This window comes from Hoplias malabaricus, chromosome 6 (genome assembly GCF_029633855.1).
Source record: "Hoplias malabaricus isolate fHopMal1 chromosome 6, fHopMal1.hap1, whole genome shotgun sequence".
Classification (NCBI taxonomy): domain Eukaryota; kingdom Metazoa; phylum Chordata; class Actinopteri; order Characiformes; family Erythrinidae; genus Hoplias; species Hoplias malabaricus.
Genome location: NC_089805.1, coordinates 52,913,879 through 52,928,149, shown reverse-complemented (window position 1 = coordinate 52,928,149; position 14,271 = coordinate 52,913,879).

Here is a 14,271-nt window from a genome sequence, read left to right as displayed (position 1 = left end):
ATGCTTCATCACCTCATGAGCTCTTTATCACACGCCATTTAAATATGATTCATATATTAAATATCAATATTCCGGGTAGGATCTGGACCCACCACCGCCCTGAACTGGATAAGGGATACAGACAGTGAATGAATGAAAGAATTAATGCATTAATATTCAAACAAAACTAAAGTCTAAAAACTATAAAAGTCTGTGATTTAGCTTCATAGAATCAGATATGAATCAGTTATGAGTCCGTTATGGGTCAGTTATGAATCAGTTATGAGTCAGATATGGGTCCATTTTGAGTCAGTGATGGGTCAGTTATGGATCAGTTATGGATCCGTTATGAGTCAGTGATGGGTCAGTTATGAGTCAGTTATGGATCTGTTATGAGTCAGTTATGGATCCGTTATGAGTCAGTGATGGGTCAGTTATGAGTCAGTTATGGATCAGTTATGAGTCAGTGATGGGTCAGTTATGGATCCGTTATGAGTCAGTTATGGATCCGTTATGAGTCAGTTATTAGTCAGTGATGAGTCAGTTATGAGTCAGATATGGGTCCATTTTGGGTCAGTTATGAGTCAGTTATTAGTCAGTGATGAGTCAGTTATGAGTCAGATATGGGTCCATTTTGGGTCAGTTATGAGTCAGTTACAGATCCGTTATGAGTCAGTTACGGGTCCGTTTTGAGTCAGTTATGAGTCAGTGATGAGTCAGTTATGAGTCAGATATGGGTCCATTTTGAGTCAGTGATGGGTCAGTTATGAGTCAGTTATGAGTCAGTTATTGGTCAGTGATGAGTCAGTTATGAGACAGTGATGGGTCCGTTTTGAGTCAGTGATGGGTCAGTTATTAGTCAGTGATAGGTCAGTTATGAGTCAGTTATGAGTCAGATATGGGTCCATTTTGAGTCAGTGATGGGTCAGTTATGAGTCAGTTATGAGTCATATATGGGTCCATTTTGTGTCAGTTATTAGTCAGTGATGAGTCAGTTATGAGTCAGTGATGGGTCCGTTTTGAGTCAGTGATGGGTCAGTTATGAGTCAGTTATGAGTCAGTGATGGGTCAGTTATGAGTCAGTGATGGGTCCATTTTGAGTCAGTGATGGGTCAGTTATGAGTCAGTTATTAGTCAGTGATAGGTCAGTTATGAGTCAGTTATTAGTCAGTGATAGGTCAGTTATAAGTCAGTTATGAGTCAGTGATGGGTCTGTTTTGAGTCAGTGATGGGTCGGTTATGAATCAGTTATGAGTCAGTGATGGGTCCGTTTTGAGTCAGTGATGGGTCAGTTATGAGTCAGTTATGAGTCAGTGATGGGTCCGTTTTGAGTCAGTAATGAGTCAGTTATGAGTCAGTGATGGGTCCATTTTGAGTCAGTGATGGGTCAGTTATGAGTCAGTTATTAGTCAGTGATAGGTCAGTGTAGTGGTAAAAACAGTTCAAGTTTGTCCTATAACCCCTTGTTTCCACATTTAATTGTCTTTACCACGCAGGAGAGGACAGATTCAGTGTCAGACTCGCAGTTGGGTTCCAATGACTTTAAGGAGAGAGTTTGTTGCAGAATGTTGATGGTCATTTTATTACAAATAAATAGAAATACAAAACAAAGATGCAATGGGAGCATAAAATGGCATTAATAGCTGTTGGGCATGGCGGGTGGGCCCCAATGGCTGCAGGCCTTGTCACAAGCTAAAACAGTCTGCCACCTGTATCCCAACTGAGGTCAATGGCGGTATCGCTGGTCTGCCCTCCTCCCATCATGCACCTTATTCTCTAGTTTATAGGGTAGCACCCATCACCTATAGAGGGTGCACACTCACAAAAAGGCAGAAAACACAAATATGAACAAAATATCAAAACTTATTTTTGGCTCCTACACACCGGCCCCTTAATTGATCTTAAATCAATTAATATTAACATTTACAAGAGGAGCCGTAAATAATAATTAATTAAATTAGTAGACACTTAAGGGCTTTTCTAAAATGAAATGAATAATAATAATGAGAATGTGTATACATTACATTCCTTTCTAATGTGATCAGAAGACACTGGTCACTCATCCACCTCAAGAATTCGGCACAGCTTGGTAATGGGTCTCTCAAGGACAGACGTCTTTGTCTGGAGCTTTACTGACCGGACTAATCCCTTGCTATCAGGCCTCGTCTCCAGCACTCTTCCCATTGGCCAGGACCCTCGAGGAGCAGTGGGGTCCACCACTAGGACAATGTCTCCAGCATGTAGATTCTTCTTTACAACTGTCCATTTTTGCCTTTCTTGCAGTAAAAGGAGGTATTCTTTGGTCCATCTACGCCAGAAGAGGTCTGCTATATAGCGGACCTGTTTCCAGCGGCGTCTGGCATAGAGATCGGACTTCAGAAAGGTTCCAGGAGGCAAAATGGGCATAGATTTGAGCAGGAGGATGTGGTTGGGGGTTAGCGGTTCCAAATCATGTGGGTCTGAGGACACTGTGGAGAGGGGGTGGCTATTAAGGATAGCCTCTGCCTCACAAAATATGGTCTGAAGACCTTCATCATCAATACATTGCTGATGGAGTGTGGAGTTCAGCACTTGCCGGACGGAGCGTATGAGCCTTTCCCAGACTCCGCCGTGATGTGATGCGGCTGGTGGGTTAAAGCTCCATTCAATTCCTTTAGGAAGCAGGGAATTTCGAATCTTTCCCTCATGCAGTGACATCATGGCCTTTCTTAGCTCCGCATGAGCCCCCACCAGGTTCGTCCCATTGTCTGACCTGATGTGCTTCACCTGACCTCTCCTGCACACAAATCTCCTCAAAGCATGAATGCATGAATCAGTGTCCAATGAGTAAGCTACTTCCAAATGTATTGCTCTACTAGACATACAAGTGAAAAGAACTCCGTACCTTTTGACGGTGCTTCTTCCTCGCCTTACTTCAATTGGGCCAAAGTAGTCTAATCCCACATTTGTGAAGGGAGGAAGGTCAGGCAGGATCCTTTCCAGCGGCAAATCCGCCATTATTTGTTCACCAGCTTTACCCTTCAGACGTCGACACATGGTGCATCTTGAGAGCACCTTTCTTGCGACTGAGTTGCCCTTTACAATCCAATACCTTTTCCGGAGCTCTGAGAGCATGTGGTTTCTTCCACTGTGACCACTGAACTCATGGATGTGTTTTAACAGAAGAACTGAAATACGTGACTCTTTGGGCAAAATGTAAGGGTGTTTGGTGTCCACAGGCATTGCAGATTTGTGCAGTCGACCACCTACTCTCATGATGCCTTCATCCATCACAGGATCAAGCCGGCAGAGATTGCTACTCCTATGCAGCCTAGGCGGAATTGACTCCAGTGATGCAACTTCTGCAGGGAATGCCTGGCGTTGGACATAGGCGATGACTGCCTTTTCTGCTTCTGTAAGGTCGTTCACTGTGAGTTTTCTACCAATGAATGTCCTGAAATTCTCAGACGTGATGCTCATCTTTCTCCTATTTGAATGAGTGACTTGAGGTGAGAGAAGTTCCTTATCTCCTTTCATCTTTAGCATCAAAGCACTTTTCTGTCTGAGGTACCATGCCACTGCCTTTAGTAATCTCATCCAATCAGAGAAGTACGTAATAAGTTGATCTGTGGGTGTTTCAGTTTTCACCACTGCAGCAAACACAGCAGTACTTTTCCTCACCTCTGGATCATCCTGAAACACAGAGCCCAATGCTTCCATCACTGGCCAACTTTCCTCTGACATCCAAAGGAATTCAGGGGCATGAATCCATCTTGTCTGTTCAATGAACTTTCTTAAACTTAATCCTCTTGAACAGTCATCAGCAGGATTGTCTTTGCTGCTCACATATCTCCATTGAGACGAATGGGTGTTGTCTCGGATCAGTGAGACCCTGTTTGCAACATAGGTCTTAAATCTTGCTGAATCATTTGCAATGTATTTCAACACTGTTTGGCTGTCTGTCCAGAAAACTGAAGGTTTTAAGTCGAGGTGCAATTCATTCCTCAGCATTTTGTCCACCTTCACCAGCAGCGCTGCAGCAGCCAGCTCTAGTCTTGGAACTGTGATGGCTTTTAGTGGAAGGACTCTGGACTTCCCAAGGACGAAAGTGATGTGTACCACATCCTGGTAATTCATCTGTCTTATGTAGCTGACATAGCCATAGCCACCACAGGAATCGCAAATAGTTCACATCAGACTTTGCCACTCTAACCTGATGGAACATTGACTTGACGTCAGCCATGATTCCAATTCCGGCTCAGGATGACTCCAATGAGTGAGTTGGTCAAATCAGGACCCTGGAGTAGTGCTGTGTTGAGGGAAACACCTTGAAAAGAAGCAGCACAATCAAACACAACTCTGAGCTTTTTCTTCTTAGGGTGATAAACACCATGGTGCGGCAAGTACCATACTTTTCCTGGTGGCTGTATTAATTCCTCCTGTGGGATTTCTTCAGCATATTTATTGTCCAAGATGTCATTGAAAAATGCAACGTATTCCTTTTGGTATTGCTCATCCCTTTTCATTTTTCTTTTCAAGCCTTGCAAACGCTGTTCTATAAATTGCCGATTATTCGGCATAAACACATCGGGTTCTCTAAAAGGCAAGTTCAGACTGTAATGTCCATCATTCAAGAATGCTCTATTAGCCATCATTAAAAACTGTTTATCCTCAATAGACATTTCAGTCTTTTCCTGTGAAGTAACTTCACTGAAGTCCTGGTTGTATTGTGAGATCAGCAGCTTTTCCAGATTCGCCACTGAAATCCTATTTACAGTCACACAGTCATCACTGCCAGCAGCATTTCTTAAGGGTCCATTTACAACCCACCTCAATAGGGTTCTAACTGCATAGGGACCCCCATTTTGACTGTTAATAATCTCCCATGGTTCCAATAGTTTAGAAGCATTTGTGCCAATCAGAAGCTCTACTTTAGAATTGATGGCAGGGAGTGTTACCTTGCTTAAATACGCCCAATGCGTCAAGTCGTTTTGCCTGAGAATGTTGTTTGTGGTGACTGGCATTACCTTTTGAGTGAATGTATTTGGAAGAGAAAGGAAGTTATCACCGTCCAGAGCTGAAACTTCCAATCCTGAAATAATTTGAGTGGGAACAGACATTTCCTGATTCATGGTTCGAAGAAGAATTCGTGTCCTTTTACCTTTCATATGCAGACGTGACATCAATTCCTCTGAGCAGAAGGTGGCAGAAGACCCAGGATCCAGGAGTGCATAGACCTGCAAGACATGGCTGCCCTTTGCTGCCTTGACTTTAACGGGAACAATAGGAAGAACACTCTCATGGTCTCCGGCCCCTATATGGCCACATAACTCTGCTGATGCACTGCCTATAACATCAGAGGGTTTTCCTGCTTCACGAGTTGTGTTCCTCTCAATATGGAGGGCGCTCGGATGAGCCTGTTCACATATGTTACATGTGAGACGTTGTTTGCAATCCTTACTAATATGGTTTGTTGCCTGAAGACATCCAAAGCATATGCCATTTGCTTTTAGAAGGCTGAGCTTATCTTTGTGAGCTTTCTTTGCAAAATCTTTGCATTTGTCTAAGGTGTGCTTTGAGCTACAAAGTGTGTAATAGGGTTGAAACTTTGTGTCTTTTGGGGTAAGAGCTACACTTGTAACATAGCTACTGTCAGATGACTTTGAAGAGTGTAACTTCACAATAGGCTTATGCTTTCCCCTAATGACTGTCTGATCTTGAAGATCACCAAATACTGGATCAGCTAATATGCGAGCTTGGTTTTCTATAAAAGAGACAAGATCTAAAATTCTTACCCTTCGGTTACGGTGCTCTTGTAGCTCATACGCCTTGTTGCGCCATTTTTCTCTGAGCTTATACGGCAGCTTGAGGACAATGCTTCTCATATTGGACACTGTGTCCAGCTCTTCCATGTACTCCATATCCTCCATAGCATTGCAGCAGCTCCTAAAAAACATAGCATAATCCTGCAACACTTTGGAATCCTCAGACTTTATTTGAGGCCAAGAAAGAGCTTTATCCAAATAACCACAAGAAATCTTATATTCATTTCCAAAGTTTTCCTTCAGCAATTTCTTTGCCTTTTCATAGCCTCTATCTGGTGCCATATATTCACAGCTCTTCACTAGCCTTTGTGCTTGTCCCTTAGTGTACTGAATCAAAAATTGCAAGCGGTCTCTATTGCTATCAGTTTTTCGTTCAATCACATTTTCAAAAGAGTGAATGAATGACTGATATTCAAGAACTTGTCCATCAAAGATAGGAACGTTACCTTGTGGTAATGTAGACAGAAGTTGCTGTTTCATGAGCATCCTTGTTAACTCACTTTGATTCTCTAGAATCTTGTTCATATAACTTTCATGTGATGCACTAGGTTGATTTTGCTGCTGAGGCACAGCAGACTGAGTGGCTCTAACTGAGCTTGCAACTGGACAGGGAGTGAAAGTATGGGTAGTTAATGAAGGATGGGTGGAAGGAATGGTGGTAGGAATGGTAGAGGTAAAGCTATGAGACAGTGTGTGTTGCGGCGGAGACTGTGCATTATTAGTGGTTCTAGAATAAAAGGACCTGGTGTGATATGTATCTGGGCCTAAATCGAGCAGGGGAAATTGCACATGAGCGCCTGTTTTGGGCCTGACTGCTGGGGTAGTCATTTCTTGAAAATTAAGTGAACTGCCCAGGAGTTCATCCAATGAAGCATGGGTGGTGGTTGAAGCTTCAGCTGTGTCTCCAGGGGCTTCAGCACCTAATAAAGGCAATGAAACTAAAAGAGGGTAAAAGTTTTCAGCATTAGGCAAATTGAATGCAACATCTTTTAAATAATTAATTTTTGCAGTTGCAGCATCTATTTCAGCACTCAACTCCAAAGTTTCTCTCCTTTTCCTCAACCTTTCCTCTTGTTCCTGAATAGCATGTTTCTCTTGTAATTTTGAAGCTTTAACCATTAAAGCAGCGCGCTCAGCCTCTGCATTAATGCGCAATGACTTTGAAGTTTCATTTGATGCATTTGATCCATTTGACTCGTGCGATGCCGCATCAGTAAAGTCTTGATCAACGTCGGCATTATCAGGAAAAACAGGAGGCGGTTCTTCCATTTGTGGGACTGAAGAGGTGGCCTCCGTTTGGCTAGAGGAAATGGGGTTTTCCATAGCCGTAATCCATCTAGCTACATTTGCAATAAAACCCATTATCTGCGCACATCTTGGCTGATACCATTTCGCGTCTTCAATGCGTTCTTCCTCAGTCAACATTTCAACATAAGATGTGTGTACATCTTTAAACTCTACAAAATATTCATTGAACTTTAACATGTTTCCTTTCACTTCATCAAGATAATCCTGGCCAGCCATTAGATTATTCAAAACGTTCATTCTCCTAGTGATATGAGACATTTTCCCAGATCTGGCTGAGCGCAAACGCGCCGCTGCTTCCCTCACGTCTAAAGTTTCTGTCATTCCCTTTAGCGAAATCGGCAACAATTATCAAAAAATATACGTTCAAAAAATACAAAAAATGTCAAGCCACTTTCGCTGACTGCTATAGAATCCAACAAGTTCAAAATCAGTCCGTATTCATACCATGATTGAAACCATATCGCGTTTCAATCTCTTCAAATAGGCCGCGATTTCACCGGTCCAAATGTTTGGCCAAGGAGTAGTCAACTTGCAAAAACAATAAATTACAGTCCTTCAGCTCCAAAAATCTCAGACCAAACTTACTTCTAAATTCTTCCAATATTATTTCCTAACGAAATTCCATTCAAAGTTTGGCGTTTGAAGGCACATACCTCTGCTGAAGCATTCCTTTGTTCCACTTGCCATGCGTTAGGCCGACGCTTCCTATTGTCTCCAAACACGCTTAAGCTTTTGCTCCAAACCAAAGCCTCAGTTCGCCATTGACTTATTGTAGTGGTAAAAACAGTTCAAGTTTGTCCTATAACCCCTTGTTTCCACATTTAATTGTCTTTACCACGCAGGAGAGGACAGATTCAGTGTCAGACTCGCAGTTGGGTTCCAATGACTTTAAGGAGAGAGTTTGTTGCAGAATGTTGATGGTCATTTTATTACAAATAAATAGAAATACAAAACAAAGATGCAATGGGAGCATAAAATGGCATTAATAGCTGTTGGGCATGGCGGGTGGGCCCCAATGGCTGCAGGCCTTGTCACAAGCTAAAACAGTCTGCCACCTGTATCCCAACTGAGGTCAATGGCGGTATCGCTGGTCTGCCCTCCTCCCATCATGCACCTTATTCTCTAATTTATAGGGTAGCACCCATCACCTATAGAGGGTGCACACTCACAAAAAGGCAGAAAACACAAATATGAACAAAATATCAAAACTTATTTTTGGCTCCTACAGTCAGTTATGAGTCAGTGATGGGTCCATTTTGAGTCAGTGATGGGTCAGTTATGAGTCAGTTATTAGTCAGTGATAGGTCAGTTATGAGTCAGTTATTAGTCAGTGATAGGTCAGTTATGAGTCAGTGATGGGTCCGTTTTGAGTCAGTGATGGGTCAGTTATGAGTCAGTGATGGGTCCATTTTGAGTCAGTGATGGGTCAGTTATGAGTCAGTTATTAGTCAGTTATGAGTCAGTTATTAGTCAGTGATGGGTCCGTTTTGAGTCAGTGATGGGTCCGTTTTGAGTCAGTGATGGGTCAGTTATGAGTCAGTGATGGGTCCGTTTTGAGTCAGTGATGAGTCAGTTATGAGTCAGTGATGGGTCCATTTTGAGTCAGTGATGGGTCAGTTATGAGTCAGTTATTAGTCAGTTATGAGTCAGTTATTAGTCAGTGATAGGTCAGTTATGAGTCAGTGATGGGTCCGTTTTGAGTCAGTGATGGGTCAGTTATGAGTCAGTTATGAATGATCACGGTGGCTGGTTTAAAGGGAGCTGTAACTGTTGAGACTGCTGTGTGTCCCTCGTCCTCTGTAACACACAGATGTCTTTGATGTCTCTCTACTTTGTCCTTCACTGTATCATGGGCGGAGCTAAACTAATCCTCTGGAGTAAATCTCAGGTTTAATTTAGTCTGAGTCTGATTCTTCTGTTTCTGAGCGTCCTCTTTTCTCCGCTGCGTCGCCGGAGAAAGGAGTGTGTGTGTGTGTGTGTGTGTGTGCTGTAATCAGGGCACAGAAGCAGGTCGGGTTTAGTGCTGATTTGTGCGTGTGTGCATGTGTGTGGACTCTAATGTAGTAATCTCAGCCTTGATTACGAACAATGGACTCTCAATATTAATTTATAATCTCATGCCGTCAGAGCGCTCACCTCTGCTTTACCCTGAGACCCAGAGCCCTCTGGGACCCCCCAGACCCTCCTATCTCCAGCTGTCTCTGCAGAGTTTAATATCAGTACAGTGCGGGTCAGTGCGTATCGCCAGGGTAACGGGGATCTATAGTGACCTCAGATGAATGACTGATCTGTTTATTAATGAGGTTATTAATGAGGTTGTAAACACACTAATAGTCATTAATGATCAGTTATAACTCACAGACAGGAAGGGTAACAGTGACCCGGTGTTTGCCAAATAGTGAACCCACATCCATCTACAGTTAACCCTCAGACCTCGCCGAATACTGACCTCACTGTGTCTCCTCCGTCAGTCGACATTAACCCCGTCAGCTCCAGCACAGATTTATGAATGAGTTTAACCCTTTAATGAACTACTCACAGGCAGAGAGTGTGTTTAGAAGCTGATGATAACATGGTGTGGACTTTAACAGGTGAAACGGCTAAACTCACTCTCAGCTCAGAGATGTGCAGACGACACCATTCAACACATGATTCATTACTCTGCTTTTCCTCATTAAAGAACCACTATATTATTATTATTATTAATATTGATATTGTTATTAGAGTTGATGTTATTAGTACCTGTTCCTAAAGGGGTGTGTTAAAAAGTATAAATCTTTATTGTTTGGGAGATTTGTTTATCTTTGTTTATGTTGAAGCTGATGTTTATGAAGGTGTTATTTTATGTGGAATTTAAACAGAATAAAGCTGTGTTCAACATTAGAGAGCGGTGTGTGTTCAGACTGAAGGACGGAGGGTGTACGTCTCCACCGTGTCCCTGTCGGAAGGACAGAGGACACAGGTCTGATTCATTACATTACAGTTACTCTTGGTTTTATCATTTTAAAAAAATCGACGCTTTTTTTGTCATTGTACATTACAGTGAAATTCTGTACACACTGCTTCTCAACATAAATGAGTCCAAAAACACACCACCACACACACATTAAAGATTCAGAGCAGCGTTCGCAGCTTTATGAGACTGCAGTGGAGTGTAAAACGAATGCTAAACACTGCAAATCTGCTCAGGTCTTTAAGGGTGGGACCAAGGAAGTGAAGGATGTCTCAGGTCTGGGCAGAAAGCTGCTCCTCAGTCAGCGAGTCCGAGTTTGTATTGTCCTGAGTCTCCGTCCTGAAGGCACAGGGACAGTGTGGCGTGGGTGGGTGGGGTCTGGCTCCAGGTCTGGAAAGGGTTCCTGTGGTCCTCCGTGCTGCCCCCCCCTGTCTCCGTTCTCTCTCTCTCTGTCTTCTGTCTGTTTCCTTTCTCTCTCTATGTCTACAGTCTCTCTCTGTCTCTGGTCTCTCTCTCTGTCTCCGGCCTGTCTCTGTTTTCTCTCCAGTCTCTCTCTTTCTGTCTCCTTTCTCTCTCTATGTCTTCAGTCTCTCTCTGTCTCCAGTCTGTCTCTCTGTCACCAGTCTCCCCTCTGCCTTTCTTTCTCTGTCTCTGGTCTCTCTCTGCTCTCAGGTGCCTCTCCTGTAAATCCCCGGTTCACTCCATCCCTCATCCTGCTCACACTGACACACACACACACACACACCAGCCAAAATATTACAACCATCCCGTCTCTCCACCCACTGTCCCCTTCAGGTCGACCCAGACACAGGGCGCATGATCTAGAACATCACATAACAACAAACTCAGCAGGGTGCAATTCCCGGTCCCACCAGAAGGGTGCTGTAGCAGGTCTCTGTCTCAGACTGTGTTTGTGTCTCAGAGCGTTCTCCTGAGATTATAATGAGATGATTGGGTCTCATCGGGAGGGGGCCTTGTTGCTGAGAGACCAGTCGACACAAACCTCGGGGTCCGGAACACACAGGAGCTTTGTTCCGTGTGTGTGTGTGTTTTCCTACCTCTGGGGTCCTGTGTTATTTCTGCTGTTTATATTCCAGACTCAATCTGACGGTGATTACAGAGAAGACAACACTGCAGAGGGATGGGAGCATGATTACAGTGTGTGTGTGTGTGTGTGCGCGCGCGCGTGAAGTGTTCTCAGCATGAGTCCCCCTCTGTTCATCAGATATCTCAGATATCCCAGCAGGAGGAGGCGGGGTTAGTGTTCTGTTTCATTAGAGGTCGTTGTCTCACGGCGAGACAGTGTTATAAAGCTCAGAGCTCCTCACCATCTCACACACGTCTCCTTCCCTAAACCCTTTCCTTACTGCAGCTCTCATCAGCTGAATGATGAATGAACCAATAAAAACGCTCCAAAATGAGTTCATCTTTTACATTGACTTCCACTAAAAGCTCAGAAGGTCTTTCGGTGAAGTTACTGTTTTTATTCACGTTTTTATTTGGACAGTGATGAAAAGAGAGTAATGTTATGTTCAGTTGTTAATAACGTGATCAGAGGGAAACACACTGTCACTGTGAAGACTCAATGTTTTCATTCTTTGGCATAATTTGAAGATTTCTATTGTCTTTGCAGAGAGCTCTTATTTCCTTTGTAAGTTCTGGTGAGTTCTCGGGAGCTGAGCTGGCTGCAGAGGGTCTGAAAGACAGTGGACAGTTTGGTGTGGACAGAGGAGTCCACGTCTTAGCTTCATTTTCAAAAAACCTTATGGGATTTTTTAGAGAGAGATGCACGCTGCCTTCAAGTTGACACCTTTTTCAGGGAAGTGCACAGTTGTTTCAGCGGGCGGTGCCAGGCCTCATTCTGCGTGTGCTCCAACAGTGCGTGAGGCGCCTGCGTCCAGATCTGCCTCCTCTGGTCGTCGTGAAGAGGAGAATCAGATGACGGTGACCACGGACTGTGGAGCAGCTGGAGTCTCGTATCGAGAGAGAACTCCACTCACAAACCTGCAGCGCTGAGTCTCCTCAGTTCCCAAACGCTCCCACAGGTGCCCGACTCTGTGTTTATATTTAGAGTGGAGTCCGGTTCAGAGACAGCACTGGAACCTGTTCTTTGGACTTTAGTCTTTAAATAAAGATTCAGGAGAATCACACTGTTTTACTGCAGTTTACAGAGTAGCCCACTTTCCCTGGAAACTGTGTCAGCACTGTCCTGACGTCTGTGTGATTATGGAATTAAAAGATTAGTGTTTGACTGTTTTGTCCCACTTTCACAGGGTGTGTATCAGCCACAACATTATAACCACTTTGTGTAAAGAGGGCAGAGAAGGTGTGGACAGTGAGGAGACCGTGTGAGAACTGCCCACTCTCTCACACACTCACCCGGTGACTGACACACTCACCCAGTCTCACACGCTCACCCAGTCACTCACACACTCTCCCAGTCTCTCACACACTCACCCGGTGACTGACACACTCACCCAGTCACTCGCCCAGTCTCACACGCTCACCCAGTCACTCACACACTCTCCCAGTCACTCACACACTCTCCCAGTCTCTCACACACTCTCCCAGTCTCTCACACGCTCACTCGCCCAGTCACTCACACGATCACTCGCCCAGTCACTCACACGCTCACCCACTCTCACACGCTCACCCAGTGACTGACACACTCACCCAGTCACTCTCACACTCTCCCAGTCTCTCACACACTCACCCAGTCACTCACACGCTCACTCGCCCAGTCACTCACACGGTCACCCAGTCAATCAATCAATCAATCAATCAAATTTTATTTATATAGCGCTTTTCACAACAAAAAGTCGTCACAAAGCAGCTTTACAGAGATCCGGGTCCAAGCCTCCTATGAGCAAGCCAGGGGCAACAGTGGCAAGGAAAAACTCCCTCAGCACACGAGGAAGAAACCTTGGAAGGAACCAAGACTCATACGGGGAACCCATCCTCCTCGGGTCGACACCGGAGACACAACAGAGAACAGAAGTAAAAGTGAAATGACCGATGAAGGGGTTATAGTAATATAAATGTAGTATATTAGTGATGATGGAGAAGCAGAAATGAAAATGGTGAGGATGATGATATTAGTGATGTATGAGTCTGATGAAGGAGGAGGTGATCAGGGATTCAGTGTGAGTTAAAATTAGGTGCAGAGTTAATCTGAGATAAAACAGCATGGCCAAGCATGATAGTGTAGATGAGACAAGGCCAGGATCTTGTACAGGACACAGGGGCTGGATCAGGGCAACACCTGGAGAGCAGCAGGACATCTCAAACATGAGAGAGACAGGAGAAAGAAAACCAGACAAAGGGAGCAAATAAAATTACACAGATTAGTAGGGTCATGGTAAAGAACGGGCAAATTTGTCCTGCGAAAAAAGCTTCCACGGGTCAGGCAAGAGAACCCAGTGACAGACAGCGTGTTGGCGGTTACTAGAAAGCTAACTAAAAGAGCTGTAGCTATGGTCATATGACCGGGTTAATACAGAGCAGTGATAATATGAAAACCAGCTCAAAAACACTAATATAGAAGGAGTAACCTGAAAGTGAGTGATTAACCAAAAGCTTGTTTGAAAAGGTAGGTTTTTAACCTAGATTTAAAGATTGAGAGTGTGTCTGAGCCCCGAACAGTAACCGGAGGCTATTCCAGAGTTGAGGAGCTTTGTGAGAAAAGGCTCTTCCTCCTGCTGTGTTTTTCTTAATGCGAGGAACAAAGAGTAGATGGGCATCCTGTGAACGAAGTGTACGTGACGGGCGATAAGGTATGAGAAGTTCAGTAAGATACTGCGGGCCTAAACCATTTAGAGATTTATAAGCTAAGAGGAGTATTTTATAGTCAATGCGAAATTTTACAGGTAGCCAGTGTAGGGACGAGAGAACTGGGGTGATATGGTCTAATTTTCTAGCTGTAGTGAGCACCCTAGCTGCTGCATTTTGAACTAACTGAAGCTTGTGTAACGCTTTGCACGAGCTCCCTGCCAGGAGCGCATTGCAGTAGTCTAGACGTGAAGTTATAAAAGCATGCACTAGTTTCTCTGCATCTTTTAATGATAAAATATGCAGAATTTTGGCAATATTGCGTAGGTGGAAGAAGGCGGTTTTGACTGTATTGGATATGTGGGTATCGAATGTGAGAGTCGAATCAAAGGCTACCCCTAAGTTTTTAATGATGGCATTGTGTTTTACTGTTGAATTATCAATAGCAGCATTTCTGAG